Raw genomic sequence first — 24,655 nt, 5'->3', positions numbered from 1 at the left:
TGCGGCCCCTCCCACCGCACGCGCGGTACAACTCCTTACGTGCAGTCCTGGCCCAGCAGCCCAAAGTTTCAACTTCGTCCCCGACACCACGAACTCACCCGTGCACCCTCCGGGACAAACAAAATTTAACACCGAACAAAAGGTCACTAGAACTCCAATCTTGGGAACCATCCCGGACATCTCAAACCCAACGAAGGCACATGGAGAATGAAACAAAGAAAGAAAGAAAAAGAAAGGAAAGGAACCAGGCTGTCACATTCCGTACCTAGAGGTCACTTTCATTGTAATGCTTGCCTCGGCCTACCTTCTTTGGTACATCTCCCTCTTGGCCGACGTCCTTTCCCCCTGGATTTTGCTCCTGGGGTTCTTCATTACAGTTCTCTTCCTCTATGTTAGGATCAATGTGTTTGCCACTCCCACCAGGGATACCATCCCTGACCTTTTCTTTCTACCCGTCATTGGCCATCTATTCTCCTCACGTTCCCACAAACGACGCCAAATTGTGGGTGTTGATTTTTGACCACACAACCAAACGGGGAATACTCAGCAAGAGAGCACCGGCATAATACATTAAGCTTGAACAACCTGTCACAGAAAGATAAGAGTCTGACGGTGGTTTGTCCACCCAGGGGCACTCCGACGATCAAGTCAGTAACTATCTCTCAAAGATAGCCAATAGTGCTTAACTCACTAGACAGAGCATAAAAATCATACCTTAGACCCACGAGGGTGCCTTACTTTCATAGCCAGCACTAACCTAATCCCTGTAGAAGCCTAGCTTCAATGGATTTTTGCTCAATGCTCATCTTGGACTCCTAGCTAGATAGAGATAAACTCCCTAAGAGCTTTATCTTTATCCAGACTGAGGTCCTCCCTTATTCTAGGACTCTTGTCCCTTATCCGCTCACCTCGGATTCCGGTATCTTCGCAGATAACCTTGGCCTAGCCGAGATCACTTCGACATCATGACCAAACACGTGGCACCTCGACTGACACTCTAGCATCACCTTGGCCACGTGCTATTATTTCACAAAATACATCCCGACAGTCTCTATTTTTATTTGTTTGGTTTATGTCTCTACACCTCTCCAAATGTTTGAGCCTTTGGATGTGTTGGGTAAAAGTTTGAACTTCTTTGGGCTAATATTTTGGTCCTTGAATGTATGAATGTAGCCATTTGGTGTAGTGGATAAGTACCAAATTCTTTGAGGTCAATCAACAATATTAGCTTAACCTATAAATAAGGCCCATATTAAAGTAGATAAAAACATAAAAATATATATACATATATATGAGGAACTGACTAAAAAGTCTTATTACGAATATGGGTGCACCAATAAGCCCTAGAAACAACTTAGTGTCCTAGAAACAATCTGGAGTTTATTTCTTAGTGTCTGCTGGAAACTCTGGTTAGCTAGAAACAACTTCATCTTCAAAAACCATCAAATTTATTGCATTAAACTTGTTGATGAAATCAAACTTCATGTGGCTTTATGGGCAAAGATAAACTCTGGATTGTCTGGCTTTTCTACTACGAACTTTATGCTCCGCATTCAAGAGGTTCAAAAAATAAAATCCAAAAGAAGAAAGTGTTAATCATCTTCTTCCCTGTTTTTGCTTTAACAATTAGGGAGAAATGTTATACTTCGTGTTTTAGTTAGCTACTTGTTGTCTTTTCTGTTATCTTGGGTTTTTTCAGCTTAGTTAGCATTTGGATGTCAACCTAAGTGAGATGCGTTTGTTTCCTCTAAACGAACTTTGTGTACTTTTCCTATATTTCTTCAATTTATTTCAATTTTGCCAATAAAATAAAGTAAAGTCCTCTTAATTTTTTGGTGCATGAAAAAGTCATGTTATTACCACAAAATTTTATTTTTAGTTTTTTTAGCGGCATTTTCCATAAAAAAAAAAAGTGTCATCGATTGTTAGTTTCTAGTAACAATTGAAGATTTCATCACAAAAAAGGCACTAATTGTTAGTTTTTAGCGATAGTTGAAAAATTCGTCATAGAAAAACGTCACTATTTGTCAATTTTTAGCGATAGATTTAGAAAATTGTCATACAACAACGGCATTAATTATCAATTTTTAGCAACATATTTAGAAAATTATCACCGAAAAATGCCACTGACATTTGTGGGACTTTTTGATCTATACAAACACTTGTGGGACTTGATGGTGCATAGGTTTTTATAACAAGACCTATACGTAATTACCCCAAATATTGGAAATATTATAAGCTCCACAAATGAGGCCCCATAAAAGTTTCAGTTCAAGAAAAAATTGTAAAGCCAAAGCAAGGTCGGCATGGCAGTATGATATGCGCGTGTCTAGGGCCGCGTCCTGGTCGACATGGCAGCCTAGAATGCCTTGATCTATACAAACACTTGTGGGACTTGATGATGCATAGGTTTTTGTAACAGGACCTATGCGTAAAACCCTAAATATTGGAAATATTATAAGCTCCACAAATGAGGCCCCATAAAAGTTTCAGTTCAAGAAAAAATTGCAAAGCCAAAGTAATGTCGGCATGGCAGTATGATATGCGAATGTCCAGGGCCGCGGCCTGGTCGACATGGCAGCCTAGAATGCCCGTGGCCAAGGTTATAGCCTAATAGCTTGGCATGCGCAGCCTTGGCGGCATGGCGGCATGGCGGTATAACGGCATGGCATGCGTACATCTAGGGCCGCTTTTGTTGATGAATAGTTTGTCTAGTTTTAAAATTCCTCTATTTTTTTATTATTAAATTCTATCAATCAATAGGGGTGGTAAACGAACTGAACGAGCCGATAACTGTTCAACCTTAGTTTGAAAATTTTAACAAGTTTCAAAATTTGTTGAACCTTGGTTCATTGAACTTTTGAATCGACCTCAAACAAGCTTTTGTTGAGTCGAGCTTGAATAGTTTGGTATTTTTATCTAGTTTTAACGAGCCGAATGAGTAATTCATTGTTCAAGCTTATTTTGAATTTTTAACGAACTCGAAAATATGTTCAAGCTTAGCTTGTTTACTTAACGAACTAAGCTTGAACGAGCTTTTAACGAACCGAACACGAGCTGAGATTGAGCTGTTTGGTTCATTTATCACCCTTATCAAACCAATTAACACCTCCGTTTGTTTGGGTGTAAAATATAATTTACAGAAAACTCTTTTCAAAAAATATTTCTTGAAGGAGACATTTTTCTATGTTTGATGATGGTGGTAATGGGACGAAGGTGGAGGTGAAAATTAGAGGTGCAACTCGGGCTAGTCAAGAGATTGTCCAAACCCAACCCAAGTTGTGTTGAGAGCTGCCCAACCCATCCAACCCCAAATTGTAACCCGAGATTGTCTGCCTAAGCCCAACCCGGGTTAGACCCGAATTGCATATAAATTTGATTCATTTTTGTGCAAATAAGTTAATTAATTTGGTAAAATTAGACTATATTTACATTTTTTATATAAATTATTAATAATATCAAAACAAATAATATATACATACATATAACGTAAGAGAGATAAGAATTGAAAAATCGATGTGCAGCTATAGTGGTGTTTACAATTTCGAAGTCAGAAAAAGATCTGTGTTGTGTTTCTTGTGTATATAATATATATTTAATATGATATAACAATCTAAATTATTTTAACATTATCCAATAGCCAATCATTTATATGTATATTTAATATTTTTTTATATATATTTATATAAATAATTCGGATTTCAGATTAATCAAGTTGTTTGATATTTTTACCTAAACCCATCCAAATTTAATTCAGGCTTCTGATTTTGTATCCAAACCAACACTGAATTCAAAAATATTTTGCTTGAGCCTTAAAAAAAGTTGGGTTGGGCTCAAGTTACTTGGGTTAAGCGCACCAAAGTTGCACTCCTAGTGGTGGTGGTGGTGGTGGTGGTGGTGGTGGTGGTGATGGCAATGATGATGAGTGGTGGTGGCCATCGTGATGGTGATAGTGGTAGTGTAATGACATTGATAAGACTTTAGTACGTAAAATATTTTCTACCTTTTAAAAATAGAAAATATTTTTTGACTAAATAAAGATGATGGAATACTTGAAGTTGTGAATTTGCTATTCGTAAGATAATGTTTGTCTTACTAGATTTGCTACTTTGGTATGTTATAGGTTACTGCTAAATTCACCTCCAAAACAAAGCACATAATATATTTGTGTTGCTTGACAGTGCTCTGATAATCCGATTATTTTGCATACTATTTCAACAATCAAAAACAATTGTTGGAGCTACCTATGGAAATTTCAAATGAGAATGATGTCACAACTTACACTGGAGAACCATGTTGTCATAGCATACGTATCACACATAAATATTAGGTTGACACAAAATAAATAGAAAAAAAATAACAATTCACTTAAGTTCTAAAAAAAAAAATTAGATTCCTAATAAAATTTACAAATTATAATAATTAAATTTTCCACTTTTTCATAATTTTATAATTATTTTGAGGAGAAATTACTAAATTACAATTTTTCCAAATAAATAGTATGTCCACCATGGAAAATAATCACATTCCATAACTCTGAAAGAAATCTATAAATCTGCACACAGATCATACTCATCAATAACATCCCCTACATTCAGAAATGGAGGGAACAATCACCACAGCAGCACCAAACAGGCACATCCTCTCTCTCTCTCTCTCTCTCTCTCTCTCTCTCTCTCTCTCTCTCTCTTCATTTCATTTTATATATCGGATAAAATACATTTATGATTCTACAAAGTATACATTTTATGTCATTTTGGTCATTCAAATTTTAATTTTGTCAATTTCACCCTTCAAGTTTTTCAATTGGAGTCAAATTTGTCTAATTCCAAACTATCATTTAAATCATTAATGGAATGACTATAAATTTCAACTATGATCCTTAAAGGCATACATTTTGTGTTCTTTTAGTTCCTAAAGTTTTAATTTTGTCTATCTCGCCCCAAAATCTTATAAGTTTATATTTGATATTATTTATCAACGTTTTGGAACCAAACTAACAAAATTAAAAAAATTTAAGAACCAAAGTAACATGGAACACATACTTTAGGGACTATATATGCATTTTACTATCATTCCGTCGAGTATTTAGATAGTCCATTTGAAATTATACCAAATTAAATTGGAAATTGTAAGAACAAAATTGACAAAATTTAACTTGATGGGTCAAAGTGACATAAAATGCATATTTTAAAACCTATAAATGTAATTTATCATATTGTCTAACTGACACCTTATGTAACGCCCTCAAATTAGACTCATTATATATTTGTCACTGACATGCAATATTTAAAGTAAACAATTCATTATCTCATTCATCAGAGTATTTCTAAATAAAAGCATTACATGTAACATCAAATTAAATGCCCTACGGGCTTATATCTTTCCAAGCCAACACTTGGACACAAAAATATGAGTTCTAACTCAAATACAAGTAAAGCCCTAGGCTTGAATGTTTACATGTACTATCAAATCAAAACAACTAACTGAAGATAGTCTTCAAAATCCAAAAGTCAAATCCTTCCAAGCTAAGTCCTTGGAGGTAGCTTATCACCTAAACCTGAAAATAATGTTCCCATAAAGGGTGAGCCACAGCCCAGTAGAAAAATACTAAACCAAATATAAGCATTGAATAAAGCTATAACATTCAATAGATAGTTAACCAAGATAATCAATTGTATCATTATACAATCTCATGACACTAATGTCTAAGACACATTTCACTTTCCATTATTATCAACATGGCTCAAAACCTGGCCAAACTTACAACAGTGAACTATATATCATATTAACATTACTTTCAATATCAACAAAACAAATGAGACTCAGGCTCATATCAAAACACTTCATACTTCCCGTTTGATACACATTGTAGTGCTGTATCAATAACATGTAAAAACACTTCAATATAATAAGCACACATAATAGTGATGCTAATGGAGTCCATCCCCTATCTCCTCCCAAACAAAATCCGGTTTAGAGGTCCATCCCCTATCTTCCCCTAAACCGTGAAGTACATCCCCTATCTCCTCCCAAACAATATGCATAAGCAATGCTCAATCAATACATGTAATTTCTGTATTAATTCAATAGTCTAAATTTATGACAAATTGATTAGTTTCAATTTTCTCTAATCCACATGCAATGTCTACAACAACACGACTATCCTCCACCGATAGCCCAAAACAGTTATTTCTAGACTGGAAATAAATATATCAACAATTCAATAGGTGAGTTATTTTAATTATCCAACTACACCATTTAATCAATGAATTCCTCAATTTCATGCATTTAACCAATTTCCCCAATTTCCTTAAATTAATTATACAAATTAATTTATTAATACAACTAGGGTTTTTCCCAAAATTACCAAAGTACTCCCAACATATCAAAATACCAAAACTTAGAACAAAACTTATAGGATGGAGTAGGAAATCCCTACCTCGAAGAAAATAACCCGAATGGAGAAGACGAAGATGAAGACCTAAATTCCAAAGTGCTCCAAACCACCAAACGTTCAGATTAAATGGAAGCCCTTGACTCACTCTATCTTTTTAATAAGGGACTAAGGTTAGATACTCACCTTAGGTAGATCAATTCTTAGAGAGAAGGCAGGTTTAGAGAGAGAGACTCTCAAGGGGCGGTTTTTAAAAGTTAAGAAAGAAAAGTAGGTCAAAAAGTGATCCAAAAAGTGAGATCACGGACTGATGTAGTCGACTCCCCGCTCGAGCGTCCAAACTCCCGCTCGAGCGTCGAATACGCACTCCCAGTACTTTTGCAGAACCAGGTCCCCGCTCGAGCGTCCAACTCCACGCTCGAGCGGCACTCACACATTTCCGCTCGAGCGTCCAATCCCACGCTCGAGCGTCCAACACTGCACAGGAAATACTGGATGGGTGAAAATCCCGCTCGAGCACCAAAACCCCCGCTCGAGCGGACAAGCAACAAAAGAATCCCCGCTCAAGCATCAAACTCCCGCTCGAGCGGACAGGTCAAAATCTGGGCAACTAGTTTTGGCATCTAAACTCAACCGATCTGTAACAGACCCGCCCAACACATCCTATAACTCAAATACAAAGAGATTAAAGGACGACAACAACCAATATATACTGACAGGATCCACGGAACCTAAGTCCGGATACAATAATCTAAAGGAAAAAGACCGGGGTCGCTATACCTTAGTTTTGTTGTGTGTTGGTTAATTTATTTTCAGGATTGCAGTAGTAACTGGGGGCAATACAGGAATTGGATTAGAGATATGTAGACAGTTAGCTTTGAATGAAGTCATGGTGGTTTTAACAGCTAGAGATAAGCAAAAGGGGGCCCTGAAGCTGTTGAAAATCTCAAAATTTGTGGGTTATCTGATATTGGTTTTCATCAACTTGATGTTTCAGATTCTGCTAGTATTGCTTCTCTGGCAGATTACATCAAAAATAAACTCGGAAAGCTCGACGTATTGGTAAGATTATTGGAAGTTTCTAATTGATAATGGTTGTGAAAGAGTCACAGCAACATATATTTCTTTCACAGTCAAAAATATATTTTAAAACTCAAATTGAATTGCAACCGTAGATATTGGACTAGAGATCTTCATTCCAATAATGTGATGAAATTATCTAAATTTGCTCTTATGATGAAATGGGTAAATGTTACAAAATAAGGAAACTGAACTAAGATGGTTGAATATTGTTGGCAAGTGAACAATGCAGGGATCAATGGCGTCATAGTTGATGCTGAGGCATTTGCTAGTTTAAACTTCAAGGATGGCGAGCTAAGTCTTTTAACGGATGATGAGCGTGTCATAGGAGTCGCCATGGTCTGATGGAAAATTCTATTTCCACACATCTAATTAGCTTAGAGCACACACTTAATGAAATATTAATTTAATGATAATTATATCCTAAATAAAAATGATCATAATAGACATCCAGCAACATCTATAATAGTGTATGAAAAAATTCTCTATACACATCTTTTATGAACAAAAAAAATCTCGATGTAAACCTTTTGAGTTTAAAAAAAAGTAAATAGCATTTGGTAGAGTTTTAGAATTATGATTTGAAAATAGAGTTCTATTTTGAGTTTATGAGTTTTGAAATTATGATTTGAAAAGATAAATTTGTTTGGTTGTGAGTTTTGAATTGAGTTTCGGAGGGAGTTTTGAGTTTTTTAAATTAAAAATGTTATTTGATTAAAAAACTTACAATTCATAAGCAAACACACAATCCAAAATTCTATTAAAACCTTGTGTGGGTGAAAATCTGACCACACTGCTTACTTAGTGATCAACTGGTGAGCACAGGCAGAATAGATGGCTTCAGCAACCTGAAACAGAAAGAAAAAGGCTCCGGCGGTGGTTCTTCCACCCGGGGGCACTCCGACGATCAAGTCAGTATATCTCTCAAAGATAGTCAAGTGCAAAACTTAATACTCAGAACATAAATTGCATACCTTAGACCCATGGGGGTGCCTCTCTTTTATAATATACTCAATCCAAGTCCTACTAGAAGTATGACTTCCATGAACTCCAAGTTACTTTGAACTCTTCAAGAGATAAAGATAAATTCCCTAAGAGCTTTATCCTTATCTTGGTTAAGTCCCCTCTTTGTCTTAGGACTCTTGTCCCTTATCCGTCTATCTCGGATTTCCGATATCTTCAGAGTTAACCTCGGCCTTGCCGAGATCATCTCGGCGTCCCAACCAAGACACGTGGCACCTCGGCTGACACGTCGGCGTCACCATGCCACGTGTTGGTATTCAGAAAAATATATCCCCACAACTGCCCCCTAGGTTCTATTACCTCGGCATTCTGAGGTGATGGAACCTATACCGATATTTCGATATTCCTTTTTCTGAGTAATGGCTTAAAAATTGTTTTAGCCGAGATAATCCACTTTTCAGCCGATGTGTTCTCTTCGGAGAACAAGGTTTCAATCATACTTTTTTATACGCATGAGCTGTCATGCATATCTAACTGTTCCCTTCACGTGTTTGGTCTTCATTGGAGCGTGTCGGTGACGCGCCTGAAAGCTGTCTGTCATTCGTCTGCGCCGTCTGACGCGTGCGTTGCTCTAGGCGTAATAATTGCCCTAACTTTGCCGCCGTTTCAAATTTTTGACAAAACTCTTTTTTGCCTCTATTTTTCCTTCACTTTTTCATTCTGACTTCTTGCTCTTTCTCTCTCTGAAAGCTCTTTCCTCTTCGGATCTGCCATTGCTTCGATCTCTCTTCTGGAACTGTTCTTAATCTCCCATTCTTGCGAAGCTTTCTCCACTGTTGCGACCGATTTCTGGGTTCGGCGAACATTGCCTCGGCTTCATTTGTTCTGGTAAGATTCTTTCCTTTTACTCTAAAATTTTTCTTTCATGAGCTTTCGTCTGTCTGTTGTCATTGTTGCTTTTGTTCGAAGCCTTGGTTTTTCTTGTATCCTGGACTGTGGCTACATCTTGAACTTTTGTACTTTTTTACCATTTTTCTTGCCACTGTTCTTGATTTTTTACCTCTGTATTTCTTTTGTTTCCAAGAACTATACCTCTGTTCTTGAATCTGAAACTATGTCTCTATTTTCTGTTTTTCATATCTGTCCCAGATCTGTGCCTTCGATTTTGTTCTTTATAGTTCCTTAGCTTGGGATTTGTGTGTAGAACCTTCAATTTTTTAGGGAAAACTGAAACAAGCCTTATCAGTCCATTCCTAGTTCTTTGCCGAGGTTATTGCAACCCTTCTCTAAACGCCCATCTTCTGAAACACATTCTTCTTTTGTTAAGTTGACGTGATGGGCATGTGGAGGCATAGGGTAAATACCCCAACAAAACTAGAATACTTTAGGCAGGAATTCTCTATCCCAGCCGATGTTCACCTTAAGCTAGCTGGGGATAGCGACACTATCATGGCCACAGATCATACAATGCCTTTTCCTATAGTAGCTTTCACCGAATGTGGACTTCGGCTTCCACTTGATCCCCTGTTTCGCGAAGTTCTTCATTTCTACAAGTTGAACCCCATGCAACTTACTATCAATTCCTATAGGGTGATTAACGGTATCATAGCCCTAGCTAGGCAGGAAAACCTCGGAATCACCCTAGCCGACCTTCAATATTGTTATACCATGTGCCCTCTCGACCTGAAGGATAGGGGGTTTGTCTATTACCTTAAGCCGAGATCTACTCAGTACAAAATTGTAGCCGACCTCCCAGACTCCAACAAGGGGGCTGGAGATGATTTTGTCATTGCTTCTGGAAATTGGGAATTTGGCCCAGATGAAGATGTCCACCTCTACCCTCTTCCTCGAACAATTACAGAGGGCAAGAGTAAGAGCCCTGAGTCAACACTTAGTTGTTTTTATTTAAGTCTTTAATACTTTTTGTTTCTGACGTCTGTTTCTTTGTCCTGCAGATCTTCATCAGCCACCGAAAAATTTTCGTCAATCCTTCTTCCCAGGAATAGATCTGAAAACACTCCTTAACCTTCCAATCCATAAACGAAAAGCCCCACTGTTACTAAACTTCATCCCCACATATAAATCCACTTTACCCGACGTCCAAAGAAAAAGGAAGAAGAGCATTTCTCTACCCACGGCTATAACTTTAACTGCTTCTACATCCCGAACAGATCAAGAGTCCACATCTGACCCAGCCGATCTCCCATCAACTTCGGCCCCCTACTTAATACCAATTCCAGAACGTAAACGTCGACGAAGGCTTGTAAAGACTGCCGAGATGGTTCGTCCAAGGCCTGTCGTTCAAGGCCTTCTCGCCGACCTTCCAACTGACGCCGAAGCTGCGCCAACGCAATCAATGCTCCCACCAAAGCCAAAGAGAGTTAAAAAGGCTCAGCCCAAGGCCAAGGCTACAGATGCCGAAGTTGAGGATGCTTTGCCTATTTCTAAGCTAGCAGAAAGCAGAAAATCAACCTCTGCTTCCACCAAGAGGTCAGCTGAGGGCCAACCCTCAGGGTTTACACAATCAAAGAGGCCAAGGTCATCGTCTGCGACGACCTCGGCGTCAAAGAAGCCTGATGTTCCATGGGCTCCTGAACTAACTCTGGAGGATAGGCCTATCATGGCCAGTGAAAGTGCCGACGATATTAACGTTGGTGTCGCCCTCAGCACTGCTCTTCTGCTTCCAAATGACTTGGAACGAAATGCTAAGCTTAGTGAGTATGAGAATTATGCTCTCATGCTCCAACATTCTGTTCAGGTAAGCATTTCTGTTTGCATTTGTGTTTTTTTCCTTCTGTTTCCTACTGAAAATATTTTCTAACACTTCTGTTTTTCCTTAGGCCATTCAGCATGCCCATTCATTTTCAATGCAATCTTTTGAAAACCGGCAAAGATTGGTTGATATGAAGAGGGAAGCATCTTCCATGAAGAAGGAGATCAGATCTCTTGAATCAAGGATGAAGAAATTGGAAGATCAGGCCGAGGCGGCTACTAAGGCCCAAACTTTAGCTCTTGAGAAGGCCGAATCTGCCGAGGCCATGAAAAAAGTTGCTGAGGCCGAGAAAAGAGATGCTGAGGCTAAGAAGGCCCAGGCGGAGAAAGAACTTCAGCAAGCTCTGGCCACCAAAGAGGCCGAAGTCAAAGAGGCCGACGAAAAGGCCTATGCCCAGGGCATGGCTGACGTCGCAGAGGACTACAAACTTCAAGTCAGGCAGGCATGCAACAGGGGATTTTCTATTGGTTGGATGTCCCTGATAAAGAAGCTTGATCTTCCTGCTGACTCGCCATTGCGCCAGGCCGACGCTATTCCTTTACCATTTCCTCCACCTCCACCTGAAGGCGAATCAGAGTCTGAGGCTGATGTCGAGGATGAAGATAAGGAAACCAATGAAGAAGCCTTGGTGAGAAAACCCAAGGATGCCGTCGAAGCCAAGTCCCCTCCTCCTACTGAGCAGGTTATGGACTTAACCTTGGATGAGGAGGGTGATGAGGTTGAGGGAGCAACCAAGGAAATTGTCACTGGGCAGCTATCGTCCGATCTTCTCTTGGTAGAAAGAAGTGTTGAGTCAACAATCGCAGAGATTGATGCCGAGATACAAGCGGAAAAAGTGGCCGACGAGGTACCACCAGAGTCGTCCGAGGTCCCAGTCCCTGCAGCGGCTAACACTGAAGAATCTTGAAAAAATGTCTTTTGTACCTTTTTCCTTCTTTTTCTGTTTTTTGCATTTTGTACTCTTTTACTTTCTGGATAATGCAAAACTCCTTCTTTTGGCCGATGTGGTTTTTTCAATATGTAACTGCAACTGTTCTTCCTTTAGATGTTTTAATCTTGTGATGTTCTGTTGACTGCTTCTGCATAGTCTTGTACTTAGAAATTTTTTGCATGCTTCTTCATGTTGCTTCCTTTGTGCAATCTTCTTGGGGTTACATACCTCGGGTATAACTACAAAACTTTTACTTCGGCAAGATACTGACCTGCAAACTTTTCATAAATTTTAACAAGTATGAAACATATATTTCTGAATGTAAACTTTACAAGTTTCTTCTCAAATAAGTATCAAACAGTGATCTTGATCTATCCTACTTGTAAATTGCTACAAATTTCAACAAGTAGTAAACAATATACTTAGCCTTTATTTCAACCTATAAATTTCTGTATACCTCAGCGGGTGATCATATGTCGGCTTAACATAAACTTGTAAATTGCTACAAATTTCAACAAGTGTTAAGTATTTTTCTTAGGGTTAAGTAACCCACATATTGCTATGAGAACTTAAGCAATAACCTCGGCTTAACTTCAACTTGTAAATTGCTACAAATTTCAACAAGTGAATTAAGGAATAATCTCGGCTTAACTTCAACTTATAAATTGCTACAAATTTCAACAAGTGAAGATAAGGAATCAGCTTAATTCCAACTTGTAAATTGCTACAAATTTCAACAAGTGAATTAAGGAATAATCTCGGCTTAACTTCAACTTGTAAATTGCTACAAACTTCAACAAGTGAAGATAAGGAATCAGCTTAATTCCAACTTGTAAATTGCTACAAATTTCAACAAGTGAATTAAGGAATAATCTCGGCTTAACATAAACTTGTAAATTGCTACAAATTTCAACAAGTGAAGATAAGGAATCATCTCGGTTTATTCTTTGCCCCCAATGTGAACTTGAGTTTGACTTGGGTTCACATTAATTACGTTTTCAATAAACAACAATGCATAACTTTATCAATCATATGTGTTGAAAGAATTCTGAAGAGACTTTATTGATGATGCATATCTTAATGATAGAAATATTTCAAATTACAAGTATTCCAAGGTCTGGGCAGTGCTTTGCCCTTATTGTCCTCAAGCCGATATGCTCCATTGCCTAATACTGAAGTAATTCTGTAGGGTCCTTCCCAGTTTGGGCCAAGCTTGCCTTCCCTGGGATCCTTCTTGTTACCGACGACTTTCCTTAGTACTAGGTCGCTGACTTGAAAATCTCTTGGATTAACCTTCTTGTTGTAAGTTCTGGCAAGCTGTTGCTGGTATACTGCAAGCTGAATTGCAGCTTTCTCTCTTTGTTCTTCTAACAAATCCAGATCTCGGGCTAAGAGTATGTCATTGGTGCCATTTTCTACTCCCTGGGTTCTGATCCCTGGGATGCCGATCTCCAATGGGATGACTGCTTCTGTGCCATAAGCCATGGCAAAGGGGGATTCTCCCGTTGATCTTCTCGGCGTAGTCCGATATGCCCAAAGTACGTTGGGCAACTCGTCTACCCACTTTCCTTTTGCTGCCTGCAGTCTCTTCTTTATTCCGTCCAGGATTACTTTGTTGGACGCCTCTGCTTGCCCATTGCTTTGAGGAAAACTTGGTGTTGAGAAATAATTCTTGATCTTGAATTTTGCACAAAAGTTTTTGATGAGCTTGCTGTCAAACTGCGTTCCGTTGTCGGCGACTATTGCTCTTGGGATCCCAAATCTGGTGATGATGTTTCTCCATATGAAATTCTTGACGTCCACATCTCGGATTTTGGCAAGAGGCTCTGCCTCTATCCATTTTGTAAAGTAGTCTATTGCTACCAGCAAGTATTTTCTTTGTCCAGTTGCCTGGGGAAGTTGTCCAACCAGATCCATGCCCCATTGGGCAAACGGCCAAGGGCTGGATACTGGGTTTAGGTCAGCAGCTGGCTGATGTATCAAAGGTGCAAACCTTTGGCATTGTTCGCACTTCTTCACATAGGCTTCGGCATCCTTTTGCATGTAGGGCCACCAATACCCCTGGGTAATGGCCCTGTGGGCTAATGATCTGCCCCCAGCATGGCTTCCACAAATTCCTTCATGGATTTCGTAGAGAAAATCTTCAACCTACAAAGGGTGTACGCACCTTAAGAGCGGTCCAGTGAAGGACCTTCTGTAGAGATGGCCTTCTGCTGTTAGGCTGAATCTGGCCGACTTCAGTCTGATTTTATGTGCTTCCTTATGGTTTTCTGGCAGCTTCCCTTCTTTTAGGAATGTAATGATTGCATCCATCCAGCTTGGTCCCAAGTCTACGCACATTGCTTCTTGTTTGGTGCTCTGTTTGTCTATGCTCGGGGCCGACATGTAATCGATCATAATTGTCCTTGTTCTTCCAGTTTGAATTGAACTGTCCAGGTTAGCCAACGCGTCGGCGTGGGTGTTGTCATCTCGGCTAACTTGGAGTAATCTGCAGTTCTGAAATAGGGCTGCCAGTCGGATGACTTCCTTTGCATATGCCGACATTCTTTCGTCTCTGGCTGCAAATTCTCCTGTTGACTGGCTAACAATGAGTTATGAATCACAAAAAACAATTACCTCATCTGCCTCTGCTGCTGCTGCTAGCTTTAGCCCTGCAATTAATGCTTCATATTCTGCTTCATTGTTGGAGGCTTTGAACCCCAGACGGATGGACTGTTCTACTATTTCTCCATCTGGAGATATCAGCAGTACTCCTGCTCCTCCTCCCTGGCGGTTTGAACTTCCATCGACGAATAGTCTAAATGAATCGCCGATGTAGATGCTACATGGTCTGAGCTTCTCTTTCTCTTGCTTTTTTGTTTTTGACTGGGATTCTTTTTGCTTGTTGGGGCAATGCTCATCTTGGCTCGACGGAGCCCGAGGTGTGATGGCTTCAGGTGTGAGTTCTGCGACGAAGTTGGCCAAAACTTGGCCCTTTATTGCTGTTCTCGGCCTAAACTCCAGGTCAAACTGGCCCAGGGTTACTGCCCATTTTGCTATCCTTCCTCTTAAGTCTCCTTGTTGCAACAAGGACTTCAGTGGGTGTTCTGTTAGGACCACAATCTTGTGTGCCTGAAAGTAATGGCTCAATTTCTTTGAAGCCATTACTAAGGCCAGCATTAATTTTTCCAGTGGTAGGTATCTTGTTTCTGCGTCGGCCAGAGTTTTACTTACATAATAGACAACCTTTTGCTCCCTTTTTTCCTCTCGGATTAGTACTGCACTGACTGCGTGTTCTGAGACTGCTAAGTACAAAAACAACTCCTCTCCTGGAACTGGGTTGGAAAGAACCGGAGTTGAGGTCAAGTACTTTTTTAGGTCGGTTAAGGCATCTTCACATTCTTCTGTCCATAGGAATTCTGTGGCTTTTTTCACCAGGTTAAAGAAGGGTCTGCACTTGTCTGAGCTTCTGCTGATGAATCTGTTTAGGGCTGCGGCCCTTCCAGTAAGCATTTGAACTTGCTTTGCCGATGTCGGGCTCTGTAGTTCCAGGATGGCCTTGATTTGGTCTGGGCTGGCCTCAATGCCCTTTCTTGTTACCAGGTATCCTAAAAATTTGCCCGATCCAACTCCGAAGGCGCACTTCGAGGCGTTGAGTCGGAGCTGATATCTTTTGAGTATGTTGAAGACCTCTTTTAGGTCGGCAAGATGACCCTTTGATTCCTTGGTCTTTACGACCATGTCATCGATGTAAACTTCTACTGTTTTACCAATCAGGTGCTTAAACATCTTTGTTACTAACCTCTGATAGGTTGCTGCTGCGTTTTTCAACCCAAAAGGCATTACCTTGTAACAGTACAAGCCTTTAGGGGTGATGAACGCGGTCTTCTCCTCGTCTGGAGGGTACATGGCAATCTGGTGGTACCCTCTGTATGCGTCTAGAAAACTCATCCTTTCATGTCCTGAAGTAGCATCTACCAGTTGGTCGATCTTTGGTAGGGGAAAGCTGTCTTTGGGACAGGCTTTGTTGAGGCTGGTAAAGTCTACACAAACCCTCCATTTGCCATTCTTCTTTTTTACCACTACTGTGTTGGATAGCCATGTTGGGTACTGAACTTCTCGGATGGCCCTGGCCTCTAGGAGTCTGTCTACCTCTTCTTCTACTGCTTCGACATGCATCAACGTCGGTCTTCTGGCTCGTTGAATCACAGGTTTTGCCGATCTGTCGACATTCAGTCTGTGGCAAGTGACTTCGGGGTTGATGCCTGGCATTTCATAAGGTGTCCAGGCGAACACCTCTATGTTTGCCCTTAAGAAATCTTCCAGTTCTTTCTCTTCTTCTCTACTTAAGCCTGAGCCGAGAAGAAAGAAACGTTCTTCGTCGTCCTCTTGGACGAAAACTTTTTTTAGCGCCTCTTCGCTCTTTTCGGCTGGTTCCTTCCCGACGTCTTCTAGGACTTCCATGTCCTCATCTTCAACTTCTGCTTTCTTTGGCTCCCGTATACTACAGGTGGACTTTATTGCTGCCATGGAGCAATTTTTTGCTTGTATTTGATCCCCTCTGACTTCTTCAATTCCATGCTCTGTTGGGAACCGCAGTAGTTGATGCAACGTTGAGGGAACTGCCCCCATTGCATGCAACCACGGCCTTCCCAAGATGATGTTGTATGGTGAGGGCGTGTCAATTACCAGAAATTCCGTCCGGATCTTCTTAGTGCCGGCTTGTACCTCCAAGCTTGTTGCGCCCAGTAGCCATGTCGACATTCCATTAAAGCCGACCATCGGGCCGCTAGATTGTTCTAAGTCATCAGGGTGAAGGCCTAGCTCTTTGTAACATCTGACATACATGATGTCACAGGAGCTGCCTTGATCTATTAGGATGCATTTCACTTGGCGTTCCCCAATCTGGAGGGATACTACCAAGGCATCATTATGCGGATGTTGGACCCATTCCAGGTCGGCTTCAGTAAAGGCTACCATCGGCCCTTGGCATTCTTCTGGCCGATGTCTCTTCTCCCCGACTTGGTAGATTTGCTGCAAATGTCTTACCCTCTGGGTTTCTCCTCTGACTTCGTTTTCGTTGACCCTTGAGTGGATCACATTAACCACCCTCGGTCCTCCTGCTTGTGGTAGTTGTGCTGGGGGAGGCGGTGCTGCTGGTGCTTGAGGCAATCTTGCCTGTTTTTCTCTTGTCCTGGCCTCATCGACCAGGTCCCTTAGAAGGCCTTGTCTTACCAGGTCCTCCAAGTGTGCTTTCAAGGCTCTGCAGCCTTGAGTTGGGTGCCCTTCTTCATTGTGGTAGGCACAACGTCTACCAACGTTCCTTCCCATGAATTCCCCTGGTGCTCTCGCCGGAGCCCTAAAATAAGGTTGATTTCGAATCTGATCTAAGACTTTATGGATTGGGATCCGCAATACCGTTGTTACCGCTTGTTTATTTCTCAATTCTGTTTCTTGTTCGGTCGGCCCATTGTTGACTCGGCCTCGTTTTGGCGAGCCGTTTCCCTTTTCTTGCTTTACCTCTTTGTTTCCCGATGTATCTTCCTCGGCCCTGGCATATTTCTCAATTCTTGCCATGAGTTCTTCCATGCTTTTTGGCAATGTTTTTGCCAAAGACTTCCGTAGTGGGCAGTCATCTTTCAGGCCGTTCTTGAAAGACACGACTGCTACTTCCTGGTTGCATTCGGGTATTCGGTTGAACACCTCGTAGTACCTCTTCGCATAGGCCTTAAGGCCTTCTTCCTTGGTGATTCTTAGAGCCATCAAAGCATCAACCCTCAGGGGTTGCAGCTTGTTGGTCACGAACCTGGCCACAAACATCTCGGCCAGGCCTTCCCATGTCTTTATGCTTCCTTTTGGTAACTTATGGAACCAATCAGATGCAATTTCCCCAAAGGATGAGGGGAATAGTTTGCAGAGCAACGGCTCGTTTCCGCTATATAATGCCATTGAATTCAGGTATAGCCCAACATGAAAGTTTGGATCTGACTTACCATCATAGATTTGAAACCTCGGTATACTGAATCTTTTGGGTGGTTCGAATTTGTCCAGTTCCATCGAGAAGCCTGTCTTCGGTTTTACTGGGGATTTTACCTCGGCTTCAGCATTCTACTGCCTCCTTTTGAGGTAGTCCCTCAGGTCTTCTTTGCTCCTTCCTGGAGCTCGGCTGTCTTTGGATTTTAGTCTTTTTGGTACACTGCTTTCGGCCTCGTGGTGGGTCCGTTTGGATCTTTCTTCATGGGTTTCGTCAAAGTGGAGTACCTGCCCCTGAACATGTCGATGTTCTTTGGGCTCTGGATTCTTCATGTGGTGCGTCCTTCGGGACTCTTCTTGTCTCGGCTTTTCCCGTCCGACTTCCCTGGAAGGCCGGTGAGAATGCCTTCCGCTCCTGGTATGCTGAGGGACCTCGGGGATTGTTTTTCTTCCGCCCTTTTGGGTATTGGTTGCTGGCATCGGCGTATCTTGCAGCGGGTATGGTGGCTGCATAACATTATTCTGTATCATGAAGTTGACGACTGACTGAAGGTCTGCCAACTTGTTTGCCAATTCTTTTGCTTCCTCATCCCTACGTAGGCACCTGTCCCTCCATACCTGGAGGTTATCTTCATTGTAGTACTTTCCTTGGTTTGTTCTTTTTGACGTGTCGCCTTCCAGGTTGACGTCGTTCTCTCTGTGACCTTGGTCACGGGCTTCTGTATTGTGGTTGTCTCCTTCAATGTCAAAGTCAATTGGTCTGCCACTCCCGGTGGGAGCGCCATCCCCAATATTTTCCTGCTGTCCGTCACTGGCCATCTATTCTTCCTTCGTTCCCACAGACGGCGCCAAATTGTGTGGGTGAAAATCTGACCAGACTGCTTACTTAGTGATCAACTGGTGAGCACAGGCAGAATAGATGGCTTCAGTAACCTGAAACAGAAAGAAAAAGGCTCCGGCGGTGGTTCTTCCACCCGGGGGCACTCCAACGATCAAGTCAGTATATCTCTCAAAGATAGTCAAGTGCAAAACTTAATACTCAGAACATAAATTGCATACCTTAGACCCATGGGGGTGCCTCTCTTTTATAATATACTCAATCCAAGTCCTACTAGAAGTATGACTTCCATGAACTCCAATTTAGTGCTTACTTTGAACTCTTCAAGAGATAAAGATAAATTCCCTAAGAGCTTTATCCTTATCTTGGTTAAGTCCCCTCTTTGTCTTAGGACTCTTGTCCCTTATCCGTCTATCTCGGATTTCCGATATCTTCGGAGTTAACCTCGGCCTTGCCGAGATCATCTCGGCGTCCTAACCAAGACACGTGGCACCTCGGCTGGCACCTCGGCGTCACCATGCCACGTGTTGGTATTCAGAAAAATATATCCCCACAAACCTCATAAAAAAATTTAAAAATTCGAAAATAATTTTTATTTAAAATATAAAAAAAAAATAGGTGCCAATTCCCACAAAAAAAAAAAAAAAAAAAACAAACGCGAATACTATTCCGATCAACCAGCCGAACGTCCGAGGGGACGTCGAGGAGGATAACCGGGTAGACGTGTTTTCAAAAGTAGGTGTGGAATCAATTTTTAAAAACTCTAACCAAACACCACACGCAAACCAAGGGGTAGAATTTAGTTTTGAAATTTCCACCAAACACTGTTTTTCCACTGTTGTCACATTACTTGTTATACACTCTATACTCATCTATTGTTTGCAAAACAAAACTCTCAAAACATCTATCATATTGCTTTAATCTCTAAGTTTATACTCTATTATTTATATCGTTTTCGTATTAGTTCCACAATTTTTACTTGATTTTGATATGGAATAGTTGCAAACCAATGGAAATTCAAACTCAAGCAAGAAATAAACAACTCAACATTTGGATTCAGAAAAATTATGAATGCACCCATTCAAATTTATCGACATAAAATAAACATTCGAGACAAATTTAACAAAATAGTATAGAAATTCACAAAGACAAATAAATAAATAAATAGTTAAAAGGACAGAAATAATGACTGAAATTGCCCCGTATTTTTATTTTTATTTTTTTCTATCTTTTTTAACAGAATCTCTTCCTTAATCTGCATTCTTCATTTATTTGTTTCTTTTACTCACTGTTCTTTATTTTTTCTTCACCTCTATATTTCTTTTTCCTTTTCTTTTCTTTTTCCTTTTCTTTTCTTTTTTTCGTGTACTTCTTCTCTTACGTTTTTTTCCCCCCTTTTAATTAACCTTGAGTGACCTTTTTTTTTTTTTTTTGTCTTTGGAATGCCCACAATGAATGCCTCTTTCCTCTTTTTATCATGCAAAGAAAGAGGGCAAGTGAGTGATTTAAAATCCCTGTTTCTTGCAAACCATAAAACCATTTTTAGTAGATTTTCATATCTTTTGGGAATGTCACATTAATTGTGTCTTCCTTTCCAACAATTTTTCCCCCAATGATTATTCAACGGTTTATCTAAAGACCACAGCTAGTAGTAATGATCATTCAATGGAGTCTCTTCAATGGTGTTGTCAATGGAGTCTTTAATAGAATGGAGGTCTTCAATAAAGCAAAGTTTTTACTGTGGATCTTCACTTTGACTATTGTAGCACTATGAGTCTATAAATTTCCACACCGTAGGCAGTGTGTGTAGAATGATGGACAAGTGTGTGGAAGGATAGTTGAAGGAGTATGTGTACAGTGATATGAGTGAATGATATAATTGATACATTTAGTGTGTGTTCGAGAAAATTAATTAATAATTAAATTATAAAGTATGTGCACTGAGGCAATTAAGTATGTGAAAATAAAATTTCCCTAGTCTCAACTTGATATTTTTAAGATTTCAAAATAGAATAAATTGTCAATAGGTCCTAATAATTAGACTTAATTTCTATTAAGTCTTATTGAAAAAAAGTGTTAATAAAATCATCGCTAAAAATAACTTTTTGTGATCATTTTTTGCATGTCGTTATAAATTGTCACTAAAATTTATAATTAGTAACTTTTTTTATAACGAATTTTTCAAACAATCGCTAAAAGTTGAAAATTAGTGATCTTTTTTATGACAATTTTCTTAAACTGTCACTACAATTTATAATTTGTGATATTTTTTCTGATAAAATTTTCCAACTATTGCTGAAAATTAACAATTACTGACATTTTTTTAATAGTGTTTGATAAAAAAAATGTCATTCATTATTATATGACCTATTAGACAATACGTCTACTTATTAAGACCTACATGTAGTCCTCCCAAAAACAATTTAGTTTATAGGATTAGACTGGGCTGAGATTTTGTACCCAAATATATTCGTTGGCCTTGGGATAAGATGTTTTAACCTGGCCCGTTATGAAATTACTCAAGAAATATAGTATTATAATTATTGAGAAAAATCAATTATGATTGATTTACTTACTAACACAATAATTTAAAATTGGATTTCTCACTTAAAATTTTAATTGATTTCCATAAAGAAAAAAAAAATAGTAATTTTAGTGTTTATTTATACAATAAATTTTGTGTCGATACGAGTAAAAAATAATAATAAATTGAAGATTGTTATAATTTTACCAATATATATTTTACAATATATATAAGAGCCAAATCCTCATTTTCTGTGTTCATCTTGGACCCCTCAAAAAGTCAAGGCCACCCTGCTTCTCCGTATCTGACAACCCTCGTCACCCTTCAAGGACACAAATAGATTTGAGATATTGACAAATTTCAAAAAATGTTAATTAGGTCTAACGAGATAAAAATGTTATGTAAATAGAAACTCCCAGCATACATGCATACATACATGTAGATATATATTATATACTCATTGTCATCTCAATTATTTAAATATGCTGGAATTGATATATACACAGGTTATGGGTGCAAGGGCCCATTTGGCTAAGAAAGCTATGAAAGAAACTTATGAAACAGTAGAAGAGTACTATGGACCTAAACAGCTAACTCAAGCTCTTTTGCCCCTTCTTCAGCTATCCAATTCAACAAGAATAGTTAATGTCTCCTCTACTTTGGGGCAGCTAAAGGTACAATTTTGAACTTCAACTCCCTTATATGATGTGTTTAAATTATAGATTTGAGCAGAGATTTCAAAACAAAATGAGAAATTTTGTGTGAAATGTGAATGAAATAGAACAAACTATATTTCACTCACCTTTTCCTTTTTTCTTTTCAAATTCCTACCAAAATCTATCATCCAAATGCAACCTTAAGGGCTGGTTAACTATTGTTCCTCTCCTGCAAAGTATATGCTACAAATATAGAGGATTAATTACATTTACCACTCCCATTAAAAAAAAAAGTTACATTTATCACTCATACACGTTATCATTAAAATTTTGTTTTGATTAATTCATTTTTAATTGTAACAATTAATTTCTTACCTTTTAAATCAAACTTCATTTTCAATTGTAACACTCTCTACACCAAAATCTTATTTTAGCTCCTTAATTTTTATTAAAATTTCGCTTTTGTTTCTTCACTTTTAATTATGCCCTCAAAACAATGCTAGGCTCATTAATGGTAAATGAACGGAAGAGTGACATTACAACTTGACTCAAAGAATAAAAAATTGAAAATCAAGATTGAAAACGAATGAATTAAAGTGAAATTTCCTAAAAAATACAGCACTTCAAAGTGTAATTAAACCAATTAGGGGTTTTGACCATTACTTTGGTTGTAGAAATCAAACTCATCATGATCATGTCAAATATAAAAAATAAAAATAACAAGGTTCTTTTCTCCATTTTTCATGTTAAATTTGAAACGTTTCTGTTCAGAATATTGCAAATTAAAGGGCAAAAAAGGTACTGAACAAAGGCGACAAACTTGCAGAAGAGAAAGTAGATGAGGTAGTAAATCAGTTTTTAAAGGACGTTAAACAGGACATGTTGGAGACCAAACGATGGCCTATCAATCTCTCTGCTTATGTTGTCTCTAAAGCAGCTCTTAATGCCTACTCAAGGATTTTGGCAACAAAATTCCTCAATTTCCGAGTAAATTGTGTTAGTCCTGGTTTTGTTAAAACTGACATGAACTGCAATAATGGAGGGTTTGATGATGAAGAAGGCACGAAAGACCCTATAGCGCTAGCTTTGACACCTGTCGATGGCCCTTCTGGATTGTTCTTTGATCGGATGGAAATATCAAGATTTTGAAATCTACTTTGTATATTGAATACCAACCATTGAAGAGAGATAGAATTTGCTATCTCAGTGAATTCGTGTCACATCTCATACCGATGGCAAGCTTGAGCCCATACATAGACTACGGAAAACATCCAAGAGTGTCCTTGTTTTCTTATGGAGAGACAGAGAGTTCTATATTGTGAATTTTAAAAATCTACATCAACCATTTTTAATTTACAGTGAAGATTTGTTGAGCTTTAGCAATATAGCTTTGTTTTTGCACTTTCAGATAGATAGAACTAACAATAGGTACCTCTCAAAAACCTTACAATCTTGCTTGCTATATATGGACCCATCTTTGCCCAGGAAAATCATTTTTGTTTTTCTTACGTTTTGAAAATTTCTCTAAAATCACAAAATGCTTACTAATTCTTCATTTTCAATAGGATTTTAACGAAACTGGAAAGCATTTTCAAAATACAAATGAGTGTTCTTGTCCAATCTTAAATACCAATGAATTTTTACTTAAATTATTACATGAAGAATTGAACCTTTTTAGGGGTATAAAACTCACTTTTAAAGTCAATTTTGGTGATTCTATTTACACCACAAAATCTCCTTACATCCCATTTTTTTTAGTATAATTTTATCCCTACTTAAAATTAACAAAAAGTACTCAAACTCAAAAAATTTAGATCCGAATTCCTCATTGCACTCACCACTTATCTCTACTAGTTTACCACCACTATTGCCACTCGCTGCCGCCCCTTTCCACCCTGTGACAGTCATCGACACCCCTGACCTCTCCCCTCTACCTCTATCCATTCTTCTTCTTCTTCCTTAAACCCTAGATGTGGAGGGGGTCAAAATGGGTGAAAGGGGCTAGGTACGAGACCATGGTGAGAGGATTAGATTGTAGTGGAGATAGGGGTCACAGTAGGTAAGGAAGTTGGGTAAGGTAGTAGGGGAGCTAGGAAAGGGACTCGGTCACAATGGATGAGGGTTGGGATTGATGGTTGGAGTGGAAGAGATACCAACTATAGTGGCTAGAGGTGGTAGTAAGAAATGGTGTAGAGTATGGGTGTAAAAATGGCCTACCGCCCGGGGAGGGCCTAGCCCGATTAGGCCCAGGTCCAAGCTCAGCCCGAGACCCTAGGCCTAGGCCTGGGTCGTCATTTTGAAGGCCCACCCACCTAGCTCGGCCCATCGGCCCACTCAAGGCTCACTCAAAGCCTGATCCGAGGCCGGCCCATCCGAGGCCTAGTGTCATTTTTAGTGGAAAAGAATAAAATTTTGGTAGAAAAAATCAAAAAAATATTTTAAAAAATGTTCAGACCTACCCAAGCCCATCGGCGCAGCCCGAGGCCCGAATACCCCTTAGGCCTGGGGGCTGGGCCTGGGCTTGGGCCTAATTTTTTGACC

The 24,655-nt window shown here is 39.4% G+C and overlaps 1 pseudogene; it reads left to right on the top strand.

Moving 5' to 3' along the window:
• The first annotated feature begins 7,675 nt into the window (after nt 1-7,675).
• On the top strand, nt 7,676-23,263 carry LOC114315556 (salutaridine reductase pseudogene; annotated as a pseudogene).
• Nucleotides 23,264-24,655: the final 1,392 nt, after the last annotated feature.

This window comes from Camellia sinensis, chromosome 13, assembly GCF_055761805.1.
Source record: "Camellia sinensis isolate YWXY chromosome 13, ASM5576180v1, whole genome shotgun sequence".
NCBI classification, from domain to species: Eukaryota; Viridiplantae; Streptophyta; class Magnoliopsida; order Ericales; family Theaceae; genus Camellia; species Camellia sinensis.
Note: the sequence above shows the minus strand (reverse complement) of the source record. Positions and strands in the feature narration are given on the sequence as shown.